Source organism: Neomonachus schauinslandi, chromosome 2 (genome assembly GCF_002201575.2).
Source record: "Neomonachus schauinslandi chromosome 2, ASM220157v2, whole genome shotgun sequence".
NCBI classification, from domain to species: Eukaryota; Metazoa; Chordata; class Mammalia; order Carnivora; family Phocidae; genus Neomonachus; species Neomonachus schauinslandi.
The window spans coordinates 177,388,802-177,411,776 of record NC_058404.1 but is presented as its reverse complement, the minus strand read 5'-3'; the positions used below and the strand labels follow the sequence as shown (position 1 = coordinate 177,411,776).

At 35.3% G+C, this 22,975-nt stretch overlaps 1 pseudogene; it reads left to right on the top strand.

Moving 5' to 3' along the window:
• Positions 1-22,526, top strand: LOC110580188 (annotated as a pseudogene).
• The last annotated feature ends 449 nt before the right edge of the window (positions 22,527-22,975 follow it).

The window sequence follows — 22,975 nt, the reverse complement described above, 5'->3', positions numbered from 1 at the left end:
ATGGCCTCAAATACACATTGTGAATTGCCTCCAAGTTTTTCCAGGAGTAATGCTGATATTACTAATATTATTAATACTGATATTTGCAAGGGTAATCATATCATGCAAAAATCAATAGACATTCCTACTGTGGTTTACAAGATTTTGGTTATTTACCCAAGGTAACTTCCAGATATTCAAATTTCCATGCTTTGTAGGTTGCTGCAACTACACATGTCCCTCTCCAAAAGCTTTTTTTTTTTTTTTTCCTCTTATCCCACCTAGGTTGGGTAATCTCTCTCCTCTTCAACCAGCCCTTTTCTACTGAACTATATCACCTGTTGGTTTTCTTAAATCCTGCCCACATTAAAAAATATTCCCTTTACTAAAATCTCCTCAAATTACTCACTCTGAGTTTGACATTTAGTTCCTTAAGGAACCCTGACTAAATCAATTGATTATCATAATAAACCTTATTGTCACCAGCAAGGGCTAAGCAAGCAAATAAGTGAGAAGGCACTCTGAACATGAATGTGATAGTAAGTTGGGTTAATTCTTACAGTTGTTATAATTATTATTCTATATAAACATCTTTGGTGTCTTTGACAGTTGAGTATATCCTTTGATGTAAGTATTGCTTCAAAGAGTTGCCATTTAGCCAGTATTTCTTTGAATAGCTAATGTTTTCTTTTCTTTATATTTTTCTTTCAAATTTTGGAACATGTAGCACAGAATTTTTTTTTTTTTTTCAATGTACAAAATTGGCTTCTTGCATGAAGACCATTTACTTATAATGCTTTCTGGGTATTTTGCTGATTTGGTTTCTAACAAAATACAACAGAAGAATGTTCCTTACTACAGCTCTGCTTTCTCTTCAGCACTTTTCCCCTAAGGCCAAGATGGAGGCTTGATTCAAAGAACAATCTGCATTTTCATTTTGCATAAGGGCTGCCCCTAGAACCTTAATTTGTTCTGACTCATAACTATTTGGGGTAAAAATAGGAACATGCCAAAATATATTGAAAGGAATCTGCCATTTACACTGATGTAGTTGTCATATATTTTCGTAACTACTAGCTTGGAGAACTATATTCTAGTTTCTGTGTATGTGTTCTGTAAGCCAAACATTTTAGCAGGTTAAAACCACTCCTGATGAAGCAGGTATGTATTTCCAAAATTTAAAATATGTTCTCAAATATACTACAATTTTAAATATAAAAATATGACCCTAGTCTTTTTTTTTTAAATTTTATTTATTTATTTATTTATTTGACAGAGAGAGACACAGCGAGAGAGGGAACACAAGCAGGGGGAGTGGGAGAGGGAGAAGCAGGCTTCCCGCGGATCAGGGAGCCCGATGCGGGGCTCGATCCCAGGACCCTGGGATCATGACCTGAACCGAAGGCAGACGCTTAACGACTGAGCCACCCAGGCGCCCCGACCCTAGTCTTTTAATGCTGAGTTATTCCATTTTTAACAGTGTTCCTGTTGCTCGTAGATATTAGGATACAAAAATGGTTAGATTAGAGCATATTCTCTGTCCTTGTGAATTAACAGATATGGGCTCAAGGTTTTGTCTTTTACCAAACTGTAACTTTCCATTCATCCAACACATACACATACATATATCTTAACAGAAAAATTATAGACATTAAACTTAAATATAATTTTTGAATCCTGGTCAGAATTTTTACCTGCAGTTTTTTTGGGGGGGGCATGTTTTATAACTGTTCTGAGGTTCAAACTGTTCATCTGTATGATGAAGATAATAAAAATCATTCATTAGTTTGCTCTAAGACTTCATGAAGAGAGGAGATGAGGATAAAGCATCTAGAACCATGCCAAACATAATAGGGGCAAAAATTAAATGTTTCCTTCTCAAAGTCAACTGAATTCAATTTAAATATAATATATGCTTACCTAATAGTATCTCTTAATTGTTTTAGTGTTTTTTTTCTGATTGTTAAGAGAGATCAAAATTTTACCTTTTTATTGATTTGTAGGAATTCCTTATAAACTTTGGACACTTGATTTCATTTTTTTAAAGATTTTTTAAAGAGCAGCTTTAGGTTCACAGCAAAATTAAGAGGGAAGGTATAGAGATTTCCTATAAATTTCCCCTCCCTACACATGCATAGTCTCCCCCATTACCAAATACACCCCCACCAGAGTAGTATATTTGTTACAATTGATGAGCCTACACTAATACATCATAATCACCCCAAATCCATATTTTACATTATGGTTCACTCTTGGTCTTATACATTCCATAAGTTTGTCAAATGTATAAAGACACAATTTATTATTATGGTATCATACTAGGTACTTTCATTGCCCTAAAAACCCACCTATTATGCTCCATCTATTTATCCCCAGCAGCAATGAATGAATTCCTGTCGCTCCGCATCTTCACCAGCATTTAGTATTGTCAGTGTTCTGGATTTTGGCCTTTCTAATAGGTGTATAGTGGTACCTTTTTGGTTTGATTTGTTTTTTACATTTCTTGAATTCTTAAATTTGTATCTTCAGAGATAAAAAAAAATACTCATAAGAGAGTGTTGATTTTTCAGGAATTTATAATTTTTCTGTTGCAAAATTATCATTTGGACTGGGCTTTATTTTCTTCATATATAAAATGTAGAATTTGGGCCCGATGATTTCCAGAATCCTAAATTATGCAGAGAGAAGACACTATTTTCTGAAATATTATAGAAATTCTAATTTTTATATAGTCTTTTTAGTTCCAATAGAAATTGCCACCTCCTTTACCAGAGTTATACCTAAGTACATTTCTTTTTACACAGTATATTGTAACTGTCCCTTTTTCATACTTGTAGAATGGTCACGGAGATAGAGAAAGAAATTAGTATGGGACACACTTAATGTATTTTTCATTTTTCCAAATCTGTGGCTAGGTAGTATATAGCCTGTTTTATACAGAAAAAAACACATTTTTTAAACTGTAACGTAGTGAATAATGATTACTGAAATTAGAATTATTAAAACATATTTGTAATAGAAACCTTTAAAAGTAATGAGGTTATTACTGATATTTTTCTAAAATTAAAGTTTTTCAGAGAAAATTTCAAAATAAATCACAGATTTTAATTCTAGTACAAAGATTAGTTGAATGGAAATTTCTACAATATGCATTGTAGTTTTCTTTGGAGTGGGGATTTAATTCATAATTCCAAAAATAGGCAGTGTGTCAGAGCTTGGGCTCTTCAGAAAACAGATCCTGAGACAAAGATTTTAGTCAGGATGGTTTATGGGGTAAAGCTGGAGGGATCATAATTGTAAAGGTGGAGGAAAGCAGGATTGGACAGAACAAGAAGTTGAACTGCAATTCGGTTCCAACAGAGGCCCCAGCAAATCATATAGGAACTCCGGGCCTGGGATGGCCCTTCTGAGATGACCTAAAGTAGAACAAGAGGAGTCAGATTTATATATCACCGTGTTGACCACGTATTGAATGAGCACTACTGCCCCCTGGGAAGTTCTCAACCTTAAGAAAAGCAGCTCCTCTCTGCTGAGGGAAATCCCTGGAGGGGGACTCAGCTGTTAGCCCTCAGCGGTGACATTTCACAGTCACTGGAAAAAAGCTTCAGTCCTGAGGGCAATCTGGGTGGCACATCTCTCATCCTATATAAATGCATTAGGTGAGTCTATGCACAGATAGGCAGCTTTTTCTTGGTTTTTGTTTCCACTATCATTCTTCCATATGAGATCTGTAGATCAGTGGACAGACAAGTAGACAGAAATACCTGAATCTTACTCATAGTTTTAGAGGTACAAACTTAAGCAAATGGTTTGGTTTTTCTAAGCCTCATTTGTAAAAATAAATTTTTATAACATCCACCTTACAGTATTTTTCAGAAGTTGAAATAAGATGGTGCATGGAAAATTCAACCCAGTGAGTAGAAGTTCATATGTACTCAATAAATGGTCTCCATAATAGAATTTTCTTTTTCTTTTTTTTAGAATATTCAAATTGAAGAAATTCATTGTATCTGATGAAAATAACATATATTAATATAACATATATATAACATATAGTTAGGGAGCCTGGGTGGCTGGGTTGGTTAAGTGTCTGCCTTCAGCTCAGATTATGATGCCAGGGTCCTGGAATCAAGTCCCACATCGGGCTCCTTTCTCAGCAGAGATCTTGCTTCCCCCTCTGCCTGTTGCTCCCCCTGCTTGTGCTCTCTCTCTCTGTGTCAAATAAATAAATAAAATCTTTTAAAAAAATAACATATAGTTAAATGATAGTAATAATTCTTAACTTTTTACTAAGTATTCCTATGTGCCTGGCACTATTCTAATTGTTTTATACATGATAATCGATGTTATCCTCAAATCAACTCTAAAATGTAGATACTTCTCTTTATTCCATTATTCAAATGAGTAAAACTAGGCACAGAGAAGTGACAGGATCTCACAGCTAGCAGGTGGTGAAGACAGAGTAAGAACAAAGGCTGTGTAGTTCTAAGCTGATAAACTAGTGTTAAGAGTAGGCATATCCTATCTGATACTACATATCGAATTTGGTAGAGAAGCCTTAAAATGGGAGGAGATGGGGTGCCTGGGTGGCTCAGTAGGTTAAGCATCTGACTGTTGGTTTTAGTTCAGGTCATGGTCTCAGGGTCCTCAGATGGAGCCCTGAGTCAGGCTCCCTGCTCAGTGGGGAGTCTGCTCACGGATCCTCTCTCTGCCCTTACCCCCACTCACATGCTCACTCTCTCTCTCAAATCTTTAAAAAATAAATAAACAAATAAACAAACAAACAAAATGGGAGGAGGTGATCTTGTGAACATAAACTCTTGAAAAAATTTAAGTACAGTGATGACTTTGATCTGGTTAGCAAGAAAAGAAAGACTAAAGTGCAGATTATTTATACCACCACATTATACATGCTATAAACCAAAGATACACGTGGATGGCACACGGGGGAAAAATTACACCAAAAATTAATTTACACTTGGATCTCTCCTGGTTATCAGGATTACAGATTTCTCTTATGCATATTTGAAAATAGAAGTTCTATTAAATAACTTTCATATTGGACTACTTGTTTGTACTTACCCCCACCTCCCAGGGTTTTATACACTTTCCAAAGTGTAAACATAGACATCTAAATAGCTTTAACAGAATAAATTTCCAGATCCTTAGCTTCCCCAAGTATTATTTCTTAAATTTGATCTGCTCGGGTACATACACATCATTGGCAGCTGCTTTTCACACTTCCTCTTCCTCAATTACCCATTCCTAACTGTACAATGGAGCATAGTTTTTAAGCAAAAAATAACCTGTGGTACAAAACCAATGGAGGGTTCTAAATGTTGGTAGTGGTCTTATGAAGTGAATGAGATTAATGACTGGGTAGCAAATGCTTTAGTAACTCAGATGTTGCGATTCTTTGTTTTTGCCAAAATTAAAGGAAAACCTAATCAACTTGCCAGCTGACAGATCATAAAATAATTTCTAATGATAGATCACTATGTGATTTTTGTTTATAATTCAAAAGGAATTCAAAGTCTTTGACATTTAGCAAGATCCAAATTATTTTATTTTGTTTCATTTTATTTATTTATTTTTCCCCCAGGGTTCTTTTCTGACAAATTATGATTGATTCAACATTTTAAATCTTATTCGGCAGCCAGACTGTTTGTATTTTAATTCTAGCTTTACCAATTACTAGATGTATGTCTCTGTGTAAGGAATTTCACCTCTCTGTGCCTTACTTTTCTCTTCTATAAAATGGAGGTAATAATAGTACCCATCTAGGAGATTTGTCATGAAAAATAAGTTTATATATCTAAAGCATGCAAATCACTCTTTAAGCCATACTAAGAGCTACATAAGAGTTAGCTACTCTTACTACCATTGTAATTTTTACTATAATTATTTGTATGTCAGGCTCATAATGCTCTTTGCAGAATTGTCAGGAAAAAGCTTTATGCTGTTTTTTGTATCCATCTCATTCTCTTGGGGAATATAACTTAAAGCATGATACTCTAAAAAATTAGAGGCATAGAAATATTTAAATAAGAAAACAATTATACACAATAACTATTACACACAATAACTATAAAAGCCAATGAATATTCAAATACTTCCTAATACAATTTTCTTTACAATCCTATTCTTTATTCTCTTTAACCTTCTCTAGGTAAAAAAAAAAAAAGTTTTGTCAAAAATTCTTTTTTGGACTGAATTAAGCAACGCAAAGGATGATTCTTTAGGAAAGAACTGTATTTTAACAGTTTAACCAATTAATTACACATTGAAGGGTATGGATGTATGCAAAGGCTTAGAGATGATATAATAAGAAGAGAATAATTTAAAAAGAATTTGAAATTAATAAATAATTAGCTATTCACCAAGTCAGCCATGGATGTGGGCAATTAATGAGTTATATTACAGAACAAAACACAGGCTATTTTTGTGTTAGTGTTTCACTCAGCAGTTATAATCCAAGAATCCACATTTATGTGACCATGAAGTCTCTGAAGGTATTAGTGATTGATTATAAGGGGCATCCTGAGCTCTCTAAATGGTACTTAGAAGGCCTTTATGAGTTGTTTCCCTCTTCTTGCCGTTCATGCTGTATGAATGAAGTGTCTAATAAATCACCTTTGAATAACTGTAATTAAATTACACAACATATTTAAAACACATTTAATTTTCAATAGAAATAAATGTGTGTATTTCCATCTTTATTTTGAACTTCCTACATGTAAAGAAATATGCCTCAAAATGTCACACTTCTAATATCATATCTTGGTTCTTTTTTTTTTTTCTTGGTTCTTAAGATCAAGTAAAATATGTTGCATTTTCAAATTGTTTGCAGTGTTCAAGAAGTATATCATACACACACACACACACACACATACACAGGCATGTGTACACACCTTACTCCCTGGCTATACTTTTTTAGGAACCACAATTTTAATTAAAAATGAAATGGTTTCCGGGTGCCTGGGTGGCTCGGTCGTTAAGCGTCTGCCTTCGGCTCAGGTCATGGTCCCAGGGTCCTGGGATCGAGCCCCACATCGGGCTCCCTGATCCGCGGGAAGCCTGCTTCTCCCTCTCCCACTCCCCCTGCTTGTGTTCCCTCTCTCACTGTGTCTCTCTCTGTCAAATAAATAAAAATCTTAAAAAAAAAAAATGAAATGGTTTCCTTTAAGCTGGTCAATTGCTTAGAAAATGTTAATTGGTGAGTTCTCACTGGGCACATTGTTAACTTTATATGGTGAGGACATTTTATTATGAACACTTGTATCCTGTTCCTTTAAAATATCATTTTATCTCACTGAGAAACATTAGAACTCATAAAAATTTCAGCTTCCTCTGGGACTATAAAAGAGTATCTTGTATGGATTAATATCAATTTCATTGAAATATTTAGTAGGTGTCAATTGATGAGATTTTTATTTTATTTATTTATTTATTTATTTTTTTAAAGATTATATTTATTTATTTGACAGAGAGAGAGGGAACACAAGCAAGGGGAGTGGGAGAGGGAGAAGCAGGGAGCTCGATGTGGGACTCCATCCCAGGACCCTGGGATCACGACCTGAGCCGAAGGCAGATGTTAACGACTGAGCCACCCAGCCACCCCGATGAGATTTTTTAATTGTTAAGAGTTATGAAAACAAAATCTGATGAAATACTTAACCATTACTCCAACTGACTATAAGGTTTTGTAATGAACTATAATTGATCAATCTAGGTCTGGTTATTAGCAGTAAAGTAATTCATCTGTAGACGTCATAGCCATTAATAGTTGCAGAAGAAACCTGAGTGAAATCCAGAGCCCTTTTACAAGAAATAGTATACAAGGAAGAAAATATGATCAAATGCTAGAGCTAGCATTTTGTTTTTGGAGCCTGAGACAGAAATATTTTAAAAAGACTTTAAACACAGCCAGGAGCTGGCCATTCATTCTATTTCTTGTATTGGTCCAGAGCCCACATTTATTTTAATATAGAATCTGGCATCCTACTTTTCAAAACCACATAAACTTAGAACCAAAACAAAAAGATGTCCTATGCCACGAAGCACCTGGAGACTTGCTAAAATGCATATTCTTAGGAACCATGGGTAAATAATATGATTCATTGGATCTCAGATGGGACCCAGAAATCATCATTTTTAAGTTGTCCCATCAAGAGATTCTAAAATAGGGGCGCCTGGGTGGCTCAGTTGGTTAAGCGACTGCCTTCGGCTCAGATCATGATCCTGGAGTCCCGGGATCGAGTCCCGCATCAGGCTCCCTGCTCAGCGGGGGGGTCTGCTTCTCCCTCTGACCCTCCCCCCCTCATGTTCTCTCTATCTCATTCTCTCTCTCAAATAAATAAATAAAATCTTTAAAAAAAAAAAAAGATAGATTTAGGGGCGCCTGGGTGGCTCAGTTGTTTGAGCAACTGCCTTCCGCTCCGGCCATGATCCTGGAGTCCTGGGATCGAGTCCCGCATTGGGCTACCTGCTCAGCAGGGAGTCTGCTTCTCCCTCTCCCGCTCCCCCCTCTTGTGCTCTTTCTCTCACTCTCTCTCTCAAATAAATAAATAAAATATTTTAAAAATAAATAAATAAATAAATAAAAATAAAAAGACATCGTCTCGGGGTGCCTGGGTGGCTCAGTCGTTGGGCGTCTGCCTTCGGCTGGGGTCGTGGTCCCGGTGTCCTCGGATCGAGCCCCGAATCGGGCTCCCTGCTCTGCGGGAAGCCTGCTTCTCCCTCTCCCACTACCCCTGCTTGTGTTCCCTCTCTCTCTGTCAAATAAATTAAATCTTAAAAAAAAAAAAAAGGAAATTCTAAAATAAATGTTCCATGGGTTATTTTTGATCAAATATCCCTCTAAACTAATAATGTGTTTAAAATACCTATAATACTAAGGCTGTTTATCTTTAGAACTTGGAAAAGTGCCTAGTATATAACAGTTTCTCAATAAATATTTATTGAATGAATAAATTAATGCACATCTAATTTTTAAAAATCCTGTTGTTCCTAAGTTAACTAGAAAATGTAAACTCTTTATTTTAGAAAATGTAAACTCTAATAATTTCATAAGAACTTTAAAGTCAGCCTTGAAAAAACTGTAAACAATTTATTCTCTTTAAAAACAACATCCTTTTGTGATTCTTAACATGGCATTAAGCTTGGTTGAGCTTATAACTTAACAAAGCTTAACAATATGTACACAGGCTTCAAATGATAGGGGAGTTGTTAAGATTCTGCTGTACAATCTCAAGAAGAGAGATAAGATCAATAAAGTAAACCTTTGGAAAACTAGGAGGCTGATATTTATATAAACTGGGGAAATTTATGTCAACATTTTTGCAGCCGGAGATTTTTAAATGTCAAATAGCTATTCAAATATGTAATGAGACAACCTAGACCACAAATTTTTGATATTTGCTATCCTCCAAGTGTGCAATTTTCCAGCTTAATTATTTTTCTACCACTATCATCTGGAAGGTTTTAGCAATGAATCCATAACCAGAAAAAATACTTTTGTATTTGAGAGATTGAATTGTTATAATAATAATAATAATAATAATAATAAAGATATAAAAGGTGTTGGGGAAAATAGATGCTCTGCTCTCCAGGTTCATCCATCAGAATGCGTTTCACATTCTAGTGGCTGAATAAAATTGGATTTCTTCAGTCACACATACATAACCCAAACTTAAGAAGGACCCCCTGCCTGTATTGTTGTGACCTAAATACCCACTCAACAAGTCATTGTGGCCTTAAAGGAAAGCCATACATCCCATCTTCAACCCAATGGGCTTTAATCATAAGGTGAAAAGCATTGAGGTTATAGCTTCATAACAATAATTCCATGAATCATATTAACTTGTTGGAAAAAAGAAAGAATTTGGAGCCAAATTAACACATTTGGTATTTATTCATTGAAAAATACAACAATAATATGCTTGTTTTTGTTTTTGTTTTTGTCCAGGTGATGGGGTAGGATAATATGAGGCCAATAAGTTAAAACACTAAAAAACATCTGCCCAAATTTCTCAGATTATAATTGAAATGTGAGATATTTTACTTGAATAAAACTTAAATTTCTACCACAAAATGGACAATTAATAGTACAAACAACTTCATGCATTTTAGCCAGTTTCTAAGATCTCCCTATAGTTCTTGCACTTATTTTTGTAATCTACCTACATCTACTCCGTAACAAAGGTCAGTGCTGAAAAAAAATATATCAATTACTACAATTGGAAAAAATTGGAATAAAAGTTATCAATCAGCATGGCTGTCCCATTCTTTGCCTTTTGTCAGTCCTTAGCTAGACAAATAATTGTAAATATCTACATAGAAACTTACTGAAATCCAATCATGGCTACATATATATTTACACTTAAAAAGAAATATACTCCAAATAGCAATAAGCATTCTATCTCTCTAGCATCAGTTAATGTTATGCTATATATTTGCTCAGTCCATTTATTTATCTTTCTGAGCCAACTAGAGTATAAAAAGTCTTAGGATAATGATTATTTTTTATTTATCCCATTAGGTACCAGAAATTATTATGAAATAGCATTCACTTTATATCTTTGGATGTATGAATTCATTTTCTTATTCTTTTTAAAAGTCATATGTTTTATACTTCAACTGTGTTTGCTTCTCTTTCCAATTAGTAGCTTTAAAAAAATACTCTTTTATCCCAATTATGGAATATGTCTAGGCAAACAGGGATTAACTATATTATTTGTGTTAAAGAAACTTTCAAAATAAATCAATTTCTATTTAAAGCAATTCTCAACTTACTAAATTTTGCATTATGCCTAATTAAAAACAAGAAGAAACAGCACCAGGAATATACCAAACATTGTGCACCTACTTCCAAACCATGGTGAAAAGCACAAAGCAGAAATATTTTACAATATCCCTGTTCTCAAAATGAAAGTTTTACATTGCTCTATTTTATCTTTTTTGTTGTAATTCCAGCAGAAACTGTGGCCTCTGCTGAATGTGGCCTTTGAATTCACCCGGGCCCAGCTGGATTCGCTCCCAGTAACCCAGGAGAAACTAACACTTCAAATAAATAAAAGAAACTAAATTTTCACTTAAACTCACCTGTGTGCACAGAAGCAGCTTTTCCCTCTATTAAGCAGAAATTTCTGAGAGTTGACAGGTATATTAGCCAGAGCCTCAGATACTTCAAAGACTTCTCACAATTTAAGGAATATGTGAAAAATTTTAATGTAAAAGAATATCTGATTTTATCAATGACTGGTCATATAATCTATATAATCATCTTGGAGTGTTTGTTCCACTGTTAAAAACAACAAAATGTGTAAATTATAAGTATTAGAGCTGAACAATGAAATGTATATGATGTGTCATTCATTTTTAAAATAAACACCAAAAGAAATTTTGAACAAAAGAAAAACAAAGAAAATATAAAAAGCCATATTTAAATAATTGATTTCACATTATTTTAAGTTTATATGTAGTTTGTTAACATAGGGATGATAGGATATTTAAAGGGTGAAGAGCCTATACAGAAAATTTCATTAGAATCATCTGGTAAGTTTCCAAAAATAATTGATGTCTGGATTTCACCTTCAGATTCCAATTTGATTGGTCTGTATAGACTAGGTCAAAGGATGGAAAATTTCAGTTATGCAAAATGAGTAAGTTCTGAGGATCCAATGTACAGCATGGTGACTATAGTAACAATACTGTACTGTATTTCTGAAATTTGTTAAGAGGGTAGATCTCAAGTGTTCTCACCACAAGGGGAAAAAAAAAGAATAAAAAAGGTATGTGAGACAATGGTTATGTTAATTAGATTGATTGTTGTGATTGTGTCACTATATATACATATATTAAAATATCAGACTGTACACCTAAAATGTATACAATTCCTATTTGTCAATTATAACTCAATAAAGCTAAAAAGTAGGGAGAAAAAACCTCCCAGGTGATTCTAATTCACAGTTCCTCTTGAGAACTGTGCTTCAGAATGAAGACCAAATAAAACAAAACAGATTATCTTCATATTAGTTGTTTTGTAAAATGTGTCACACTTCTATTCAATAAAATTATTGTGTTTTGTGTTTTGACTGGAAACTTCCATAAAATATATCCTGGTAGCTTCTTTTAATTTCATTATTGTTGCTGTTATGTTGATTATAAATTTATTTCAGTTTACAAAGAAGGACCAAAAAAAAAAAATTGATGAATTCCTAATATATTTAGGTTATACATGGAGCAAAATATCCCATCCAGTTTTTATAGTCAGTTATTTATTAAACTTCTAAACTTTGTGTGTGCTGCATCAACATTCTTTACCAATAAATAAATCAAAAAGGGAAATTTCTAAATTTATATTTATATAAATATATTCTTTATAGAATAAATAATAGTCAATTAAAACTGCATTAACTGTTAAAGCACAATTTTAATGAAAAATGACAGTTTTTCTCCTTGAATTGAGTAGTTTAACTGTTCATATAACCTATATTCACTAGATAACTACAAATTTCCTACTTACTCTGTACTCTGAAATGTTATCAAAAGAAATTATAGTTTCAGGTAACAGTTCTTGAAGCCAACAGGCAAAATGTACTCTTGTAACTTCTGTATTTTTTTCACCAATTACATTTTCAGTTCATTTACATTTTCATTCCTAATAGTTGTGGTATTCTGAATATGAAGACTGAATGCCTGTTACTTGAATATATTTAGCTTAGTATCTTATCATGGTGCACTTTACACTGAAATATCTTGATAATTAAAGTTTCAATGGGTGATTTCTTAAATTTATTACCTACATTATCATTTTATGTACATTTTAATTTACAACCTGAATTAGTAGCTTGCTTATTGTCATTAAGAAAAATAGAAAAAAATACTAGCAATTATAAGCAGTATGAGTTGATGTAAGCATTTTTGTTAGCCCTGAAGCAGTTCTGATAGTTTTATTGTCTTAATCAACTTAGTCAACTCTCTTTATTGCTCTTTGGAGGTGGTAGTTTTGAACACATGCTGGGGTGTTAGTTCACTGCTGCCAAATTAAAAATGATAATTCTCATGCGTGAAATAACTATATGGACTAATGACCAAATATCTTTATAATGTGAGACACTGTTGCAGCAGGTGGCCAAACAATTATACACCATAACATAATATATCCCTAAAGTAAAAAAGAAATAAAGACACTTTGATACAATCAAAGCAAAGGCATTAGGAAGAAAAAAAAAAAAAAATATATATATATATATATAGACAGATAAGATCATCAATAATTAATAGAAACTGAAGATTTACTATTTTATTTTAAATAGTTAAAATAAAACCTTTATTGTAAATGTTTGATTCCACAGTATTTATAGAATATATATTCATTATTTTTTTTAAAGACTTCATTTATTTAATTGACAGAGAGAGACACAGCCAGAGAGGGAACACATTGTGCATGCATGAGAAAAGTTAAAATGTGACTAAAGAACCAAAATTACCAGAGCTCTTAACCTTGTGGAATTGACAGTCATTTTTCAGGGGATTTACATCTGGTAAGTGTACCATTGGGTAGAAAAATTCTGAAAATTAAGACTGACTATGGCAAATAAATTTCTGGAAAGAGTGACTTGGAAGGTAGGCAAAGTATAGATCATGAAATGTGTTATATTTAAAGCTTAACTTTGAAATTTATCTTGAAGGCAAAGAATAGTCATATAATAAACTTATATTATTCTTGCAGCAAGATGGAGGATGTATTTGAAAGCAGATAGATTGCTTAGGAGTTTTCTGTAATAATCCAGATTAAGTTTTAGTGTAGGCTATGAATGGCGATCAGAGACCAGATTCAAATAATTTATAGAAATTAGATGTACAGGGGTGCCTCAGTGGTTAGGTTGGTTAAGCATCTGCCTTTGGCTCAGGTCATGATCCCAGAGTCTTGGGATCAAGCCCCTCATCAGGCTCCCTGCTCAGTAGGGAGTCTGCTTCTCCCTCTCCCTCTGCCCCTCCCCACTGCTCACTCTCTCTCTCTCAAATAAATAAAATCTTAAAAAAAAAAAAGAAATTAGATGTACATAATTTTATGACAAGTTAGAGAAGACATTAGAATAAAATAAATAAGCAAACAAACAACCAGAAAAGGAACTAAACTCAGGGCATCTGGATGGCTCAGTTGGTTAAGCATCTGCCTTCAGTTCAGGTCATGATCCCAGGGTCCTGGGATTGCATCCCTCATTGGCCTCCTTCCTCAGTGGGGAGTCTTCTCCCTCTCCCTCTGCCTCTCCCCCCTGCTTGTGCTCTCTCTTTCTTTTTCTCTCACTCACTGTCTTTCTCATAAGATATATAAAATCTAAACAAAACAAAATAAAACAATAATAATAATAAAAAAAGCTGGTGTAATCACCAGATATTAGTTTGGAGGTATATATATATAATGATGCTTTCACTAAATGATCAAGTACTTCCAAAAGGAAAACTGTTATTGAGGATAAGAAATAAGTGTAATTTAGAATCTTGTTTCTCAGAGAGAGTTCTAAGGACCAATAGCCTTGGCATCACCTGGGAGTTTGTGAGAAGTGCCCAGTTTCAAACTCCCTAAAGACCTGTTGAATCAAAATCCACATTTAACACACTATCTAGGTAGTCCAAAATCACATATACATTTTGGGGCACCTGAGTGGCTCAATCAGTTAAGCCTCTGATTCTTGATTTCAGCTCAGGTCATGATCTCAGAGTCATGAGATGGAGCTCTGCATATGGCTCTGCACTCAGCAGGGACTCTGCTTGAGATTCTCTCTCTCCTTCTGCCCCTCCCCCTGTTCTCTCTCTCTCATTCTCAAGTAAATAAATAAATAAATGAAACTTTAGAACATTTTAAATTTCAGCTGCTTATATCACACCAGGGTAGAGAGATCACAAGGTAGGTGTCAAAATCAGAAATACAAATATAAATATCAATAGAGAGCACAGAATGGGAGTATAAATTTGAGGAACATCAAGAGAGATAGCCATAGAAAGAACTAAAATTTTCTGAAGAAAATATATAAAAAAGGAAATAGATTGGGTACTTTAACATTTAAAGAGAAGTTACATGAAGGGGCAATGCAAGAAGTTAAGAAGAAAGTCTCTAAAAGGAAATTGAGATTACAGTAATGTCATATAATTCATTCTAAGGGGAAGGAAAGAGAATCTTAGTAAGATTAATATTTTCACTAAGAAAGAATCTAATAAAGACCCCCTGGATATGACAATCAGAGAGTTATTGGTCCACAATGTACAATGTACTTTGAGTAAAATAATAAAATCAGAGAAGACATCACAACAGGTTGAGTTATTGGCAGGTGAGGAAGAGAATAAAAAAACTTCTTTGTGTCTTAGAGAGATAAGATGGTGGTTAGGTGTGGTAAGAAATCTGTAAAATGGCCCCCAAGGATTTCTACCCTGTCATAGTGCTCTCCTCTTGAGTATGAGCTGGCTCTATTGAATGACTTTTAATGAATAAAATTTGGCTGAAGGCATGAGATGTCAATTATGAGATTATATATTACAAAAAGACTGTGATTTCCATCTTAGGCAACCCATCTGCCATTTTGTAAGTTGCTAGTCAAGTGATTCAGCTTGGAAGCAGAATCTAGCCCAGAGAACCTTGAGATGCCTACAGTCCTAACCAATAGCTTAACTGCAGACTCTTTTTTTTTTTTTTAAGATTTTTATTTATTTATTTGACAGAGAGAGAGAGAGAGAGACAGCAAAAGAGGGAATACAAGCAAGGGGAGTGAGAGAGGGAGAAGCAGGCTTCCTGCGGAGCAGGGAGCCCAATGTGGGCCTCGATCCCAGGACCCTGGGATCATGACCTGAGCCAAAGGCAGACGCTTAACGACTGAGCCACCTGGGCGCCCCTTAACTGCAGACTCTTGAGAGACCAGACACAGAACCATTCAGGCTGCACCCAAATTCCTGACCAACAGAAACTATCAGGTAACCAATGATTTTTTTTTTCTTTCTTTTAAGCCAGTAAGATTGGGGGTAATTTTTTATGCAGCAATAAATAATTATTTAAGGATAATAGTTATAATAGATATAGATAATACAGATTTTGGTACCCAGAATTGGGATGTTCTCCTAACATTTATGCAGAAGAGGCATTGGAACCAGAGAGAGGACGTTAAGGAGAGTGATCGTAAAGGCTTAAAAGTGCACTGAACACACCTCATAGCATGTAGGACTTTGAGGAGCCTGTGGATGAGTGAGGAAACTACTACTGAAAACTGAAGGAAAGGCAATCATTATTATGTAGTAGGAGAAATTTAAAAAACATTGTCTTCTGCAGTTATGCAGAAAGCTGAACATATGACTAGTTGTCTACATGATCTACCTAAGAAGATTTCAAAGCAGTGTTGAAGGTTCTGGCTGGTTTATTCTTGCTATTTAGAGTAAAGTGTGAGACGAAAGAAATAATTTGAGAACAGAACTCATAAAAGAAAGATGCCAGGTTTGATGATTTAAAAAAAAAAAAATCAAGTGCTAAAATTAAGAAAAGACTTCAGCAAAGATTAAATCCAGGGCACTACCAGGAAAATATGGTATGAAGCTGAAGCTGAAGGTGTGACTGTGAAATCTTTTATTAAGACCTCAGAAAGATCAAAGGTGTACCTCAGAGTACTGTTCAGTCACATAAAGCCTTTAAAAAGATTAAGAGTGTGCTACCCAGGCCCTCTCAATCAAAGAACAGGGTCTCTATGAAGTGTAAGGGGCTGCTCCTCAGCCTTCTCACCAGAAGCCAAAGGTAGAGATGGACGTGTATCTAAGAGATTTGTTGGTATCTCTTCTATCTAATGGAAAGAACCCCAAAAAGATGTATGGAAGAACTACAAAGTCCTTTTAACATATATATGCAGAAACATTACCAGATTGAACTGAAAAAGAGTTATTTAGGCCCCCCAAACATCTGTAGTCAGAAAGCAGCTCTGAGAGCAGAATAAGTGCTCAGGAGGCAAAGTATCTGGGAAGACCATCCTCCCTTAGTCTGGACTGACACAACCAGGGCCTTCCTCAAGTTGTACTGTAACCTTTTGTGAGAATTTGAGCAAGAGGCATGTAGTCAAGTCACACTGCATTTCTGAGTCACAAAAACTGAGATAATAATAAATAATGTGTATCGTTTTAAGTGGTTAAATTTTAGCATAATAGATAAATTACTGGTAGAGAGAGATGGATATTATATAGCATATTTGTATAGATGGAAGTTTGTAGGAAAGACAAGAGTATGGGTGTTTGGATTGATCTTGGTTACAAGATGTGGTATTTTTTTCCTGAGATAAAGAAGACGCAATTATTAATTTGGGGATAGATTTTGAGAATATACTTTGTTGATAATCTCTATTTTCTTGAGAAGATAAGATACAGAGGACTTCTGCTTAAAATAACCGATTTGAGTTTGAATAAAAGAAATCTGGAGAGAATCTGGGAATGACCAAACCAGAGACAATACAAAAAATGTCACAAAGTGCTGAAGACAAAACATAAATTAGGGCTAATACATTTATACTGCGGGATGGGTAGAATTGGAGGCCTTTGGGATGAATGGCTTACATGTAGCTTCAGAGAAAAAAAGATGCTTTTCTTGACTCAAGAATAGGGACAAGATATTTCTGGATACTGCCAAACAAATATTGAAGTAATGAATTATGGGACCTATTGCAAATAAGAAAATGCATAAAACCTCAAGCAGGGAGGAGATGGTGGGGTCTAATACCTGATCTATTTGGATCTGGAGTGTAAGAAAAAGAAAAAATGTGATTGGAGACTGTGATTTTGAAGTTCGAGCGCTCAGAGTTTAAGGTGCATGGTCTAGCCATTACAGTGCAGAATAAAGAAAAAAGAAAGTACACTTCAATGATACGATATAACATGAGGCATGAATTTTATGGGTATGGCAGGGGTGATTATAGATTAGAAAGATGCATCAAAATGCTATGGACGATGACCAATCCCAGAGTTTAGAAAATATGTAGATCATAGATCTGAAATATTTTATCTGCTCTGTGACTATACAGAGAAGAAACAAATTCCTAGGACAATAGTTCTAAGTATTAACAAATTAATGAGGCTGCCTAGATGCTAAAATATCTACATTTCTGGGTCCTAAGAGAAATAATAAAAAATAATTTGTGTCATAAATGATATTTATTATAAAAAGATAAAAAGTATCTCTATGTGTATCTTTCTAATCTTAGTAATGTATATTTTTTGAAATATAAATATGTTTTATCATTATGAAAGCAACAGAGACAGAGAATTTGGAAAATGAATTTAAATGCAACAATATCATTTATCTCTGCATTCAGAAATGAAATTCTCTTGACATTATGAAATATTTTCTTTTTAGCCTTTCATTCACTCACAAACTTAAATCCAGAAATGCACAAATATACATACATAAATTATTATTGTATATTTGATTTCATATCACTTTAAATGATTAATTACAACAGTGATATTTAAAATATTAAATTATATCATTGATATTTTCCTACATTGATATTTTCTTGCAGCTGAGCTACTTCTTTTAATAATTTATAAGTTTTTCATCATACAGATTTATCCTAATTTACTTAACTATTCTATTTTATCAGAAATATGGATGTTTCTATTATTTTTTTAATTTGAAAGTAATATAAGTATCCTAATTTACACATCTTTAGGTGCAATACTATTTTTTAGGCTCAATAGTAGAAATGTGTTTGTGAGGTTATAGGGTATGATTTTTTTTTTCCTTTGAAGATAAGATGTAGGCTGCCGAAATGGTATTATACAAGTTTTCCCTCGTACACTCTTCATCTTTGTAATAGTGATTTTTCTCAATTTGTCATGACCATTATTGAGTATATAGAGTATATATAGTCCTGTTATCTGGCACCATAATTACCAGTGGCTTTTAGTTAAATTGAGAAAAAGAAAGTAGCTGTAGTAAGAACCACAGGCAAATTAATTGAGTTGAACTCAGCATTATTAAATTACATGTTAAATTTTGAAACAATATATGTGTCACCTTCATGCCTAATGTCGGGGCTTGAGTTCTGCAGGATGGGCTGTTGGAAAGGGAAGAAATCTGGAGAGAATCTGGGAATGACCAAACCAGAGACAATACAAAAGGCACAATGCACTAGCCAATGTCTCCTTTTCATCCATAAAATATATTGACCATGGTTGCCTAAGGCAGACTGAAGGTTAGAGATTAGTAGGTTACTCTCAATTCTGGTCATGAACTTCTCCTCCCACCAAGAGTTGTGTGCTTAACAACATTGCGTTGTATTGTTCCCAAGTCTGTTTAGACTGGTGGCACATTTTCTTACAAATACTTCATTTATTTAACAATCACAAACACAAAATGTAAATGAAAAAGAAAGAGCATTGTTGTTTCTGTGAAAACAAATTAAGTAATTTTATATAACCTAATAATGTCAAATTAAAAAAAAAATCATTGATGTCATTTTGAGAGGAGGACAAGAAGATTATAAAATATTGGGCAATGTGTATTTTAAAAGTCTAGGAACATTCTGCATTCAAATTATTATTTAAGTGTTATTAGGTACACCCTTTAAATCAAAATTTGAAATCAAAGAAAGTATGATTTATGTAAGAAAATAATAATGTTAAGAACATAGTAGGGCGCCTGGGTGGCTCAGTTGGTTAAGGGACTGCCTTTGGCTCAGGTCATGATCCTGGAGTGCTAGGATCGAGTCGCGCCTCAGGCTCCCTGCTCAGCGGGAAGCCTGCTTCTCCCTCTCCCGCTCCCCCCCTCTTGTGCCTGCTCTCTCTCTCTCATTCTCTCTCTCAAATAAATAAATAAAATCTTTAAAAGAAAGAAAACAAAAAAGAACATAGTAATAATCTGGAAAAAATACCTTGACTGTATGTGTTGGCTATATACATGTCAGCTTTGCCCGGCTGAACTCGGCTTCCCAGAATTCTCCTTCCCATATATTTCTGGTTAAGGTAGGCCAAGAAAGATTTTTGAGCTAGGTTTAGAAGGTTGCCGGAAAGCAGCAGCCATGTTGCTTTTTTATGCTCCGAAGGTCAGGTCAGGGTCGCTGGGCACTTTTGTAGCTGACTCACGTTGTCAGTAACTTGATGACTTACCTTGTTGGCATGGAGCTCAGACTGTGACTGTTCGACCTTCTCCAATCCTTCAGACTGATGCCTGGGTCAAGTGTGTGTTTAGCTCTGAGAAGGAAGTCAGCTTCTCCTGTAGAACATCCACATCAAGTTAGCAAGAGCTGATACAAGGTCCAGTCCTTACAGGGGTTCCTACATTTGCTTGTGGGGTTCCAGTAGTTCTTGTTCTCCCCCACTTCACATTTTCATTTACATTTTGTGTTTGTGATTGTTAAATAAATGAAGTATTTGTAAGAAAATGTGCCACCAGTCTAAACAGACTTGGGAACAATACAACGGAATGTTGTTAAGCACACAACTCTTGGTGGGAGGAGAAGTTCATGACCAGAATTGAGAGTAACCTACTAATCTCTAACCTTCAGTCTGCCTTGGGCAACCATGGTCAATATATTTTATGGATGAAAAGGAGACATTGGCTAGTGTGTTGTGCCTATTAAACAGAGATCTCTCAAGAAAACAACTCCAAATTTACACTAACTTCCATAACAACAAAAACCTTTTTAAAATTATACACATGCATATATAGACACACATTTATAAATGTGCACGTTAATGCATGTGGAGAGATAGAGAAATACATAGATGCATAGAAAATTAGAAAGAAAGGCCATGTACTCTATCTATAGCTATATAGAATGCTGAAGCTGGCTCATACTGGCTTACAAAGGCATTTTTTTCCCAAATCTGCATTAAGTCACAGCATGTTGGTGGCTTCATATGAGCTATAGTGGGGCTATTTACACTATGAAATTGGTAAATACTATAAATATGAGGAGAGTCACCGTAGGTGAAAAGCCAGTTCTCAAACTTTTGCCAGCACACGACCTGTTATGTGCTTGTGTACATGCATATGCACAAACACACACCCCCAACTATTTTAGAAATATTGCAATATATATGAAACATGTCATTATTTCCAACCACCCCTTAGTAAACTATATTTGTTTCTAAGATGCAGATTTCTCATGTTTACATATGGCCTATAATAAATACTGTTATATAATTGTAATTCCCTCTGGTTTCTTTTCCCCTTGGTGCGGTATAAATAATGGTATGTCTCATGATCAGCAGTGTCATATGTTTGACGTTTTATGCAATATCACACATGTAGTCCATGGTTAATCATTCTATTTTTGCTCAATTTTTAGTTTCCATTTTCACAATTACAAATGTTACAATGAATTTATTATTAGTACACATTTCTCATTTGGTCACCTGCCAGGGACCTATCCATAAGCCTCAGATGGCAGTGGAAATTGTCCTGGCCAACTCTAGCAGAAGCAGCCCAGAGCTTGGACTCCATTCGGGACCCAGTGGGGAAGGAACTGAGAGCTGAAGCATCTGTCAGTGGCAGCCCAGAAGCCCCAGGTGCCTGAGTAGAAAGAATAAGTTTCCACCCATCTGGCGGTGCCTGGAGTCAACTTCACCTGTGCACTCACAGAGGCCAACCCAAGAAAGAACCAACAGGGTGCCCACGGCAAAGAGGCCATCCTTTCACACTTTTCCACCAACCCAATGGCTGCCTCCAACATGACGATCTGCACATTAACAGGGTGAAAGTGGGACAAGGTGAAGCTGGGCATGGACATTATTGCTAAGTACCTGGACAATGTCTCTCTTCATCCCAAGGAGGAGGGGTACCCACAGAGCAAGCTGCAGAGCAATGTTTTCCAGGAGTGTGTTAACTGCCTGTAAGAGACCCTTACATTTTTTGAGGCCATCTGTTTCCAGAAGGCAGTGCTTCCCAATTAGGAGGGCACCTCAGAGTTCTATTGTCTGAGCCAAGTCACCCCGGCCCAGCCCCAGAGCCTGGAGAGGGACAAGGAGCAGCTGCTGAGCGCTGAGCCAGAGCCAGCCAAATTGGACCTACAGTGCCAGGTTCTTGGCCCTCGCCCTTGACCTCCCAGTTCCTTCTGCCCCGGGGACTCCTTCCACCTCCCGACGGAGTTGATATAGCAGGAGCAGAGGCTCAGCTCTGAGGTAGTGGAGTTGCAGGGCGCTGCTGCCCAAAACCAGGGAGGGGAGAAGGAAGATGAAAGGAGATGTGAAAATACACCGACAAGCTGCTGTGTATCCGCTTCACTGAAGGCCGCCTCCTCTAGGGGACTTCCTACGCCTGGGAGTGGGGTGGAGTCAGTACCATACAGGTTCCTCCGTGGGTAGCACAGGTTCCTTTCCAGCTGCTGGCTTTGGGAGGGCAGAAATTGTCGCAGGATGAGAACCTGGCCTTTAACGAGTGTGAGCTGGTGCCTTCAGTCCTCCTGACTTTCTCCTGGGACACAACTGGGCTAGAGGACATGAACGTCATGGGGGCCAAGCCACACTCATCTATTTTGAAGCTCGAACTTCTGTAGGCCATCAAGAAACTCTTCTGAAATAAAAGCAGGGTTGGCCTCACAATAAATGCATAAATACTAAAATAAAATAAAATAAAAATATCACTAATAACATATTCATTATGTGGCTATAACTGAGGGTTAGATTTAAACAAGTAGACAAAAAGAAATAGAATTAGTAGTTCAAAGGCATTTTCATCCTAAATCTCTAACACCAATTTTTCAGTCTGAAACAATATTTTCAGATATGACTGCAACAATGGATATTAACATCATATTTAGTTTTTATACAAAATTTGTTTTAGTGAATATTTATTTCTTACTATAGAAAGCACTGAAAAAGATTGTTGAATAAAATAGAGTGGAGTTTACATTATTTTAGGGAGTGAAGAGCAATGCATAAGAATAAGAAACATGTATCATGTATATATAAGAATATAAGAGTATAAGAATATAATATTCATAAGAGAATAAGAAATATATATATC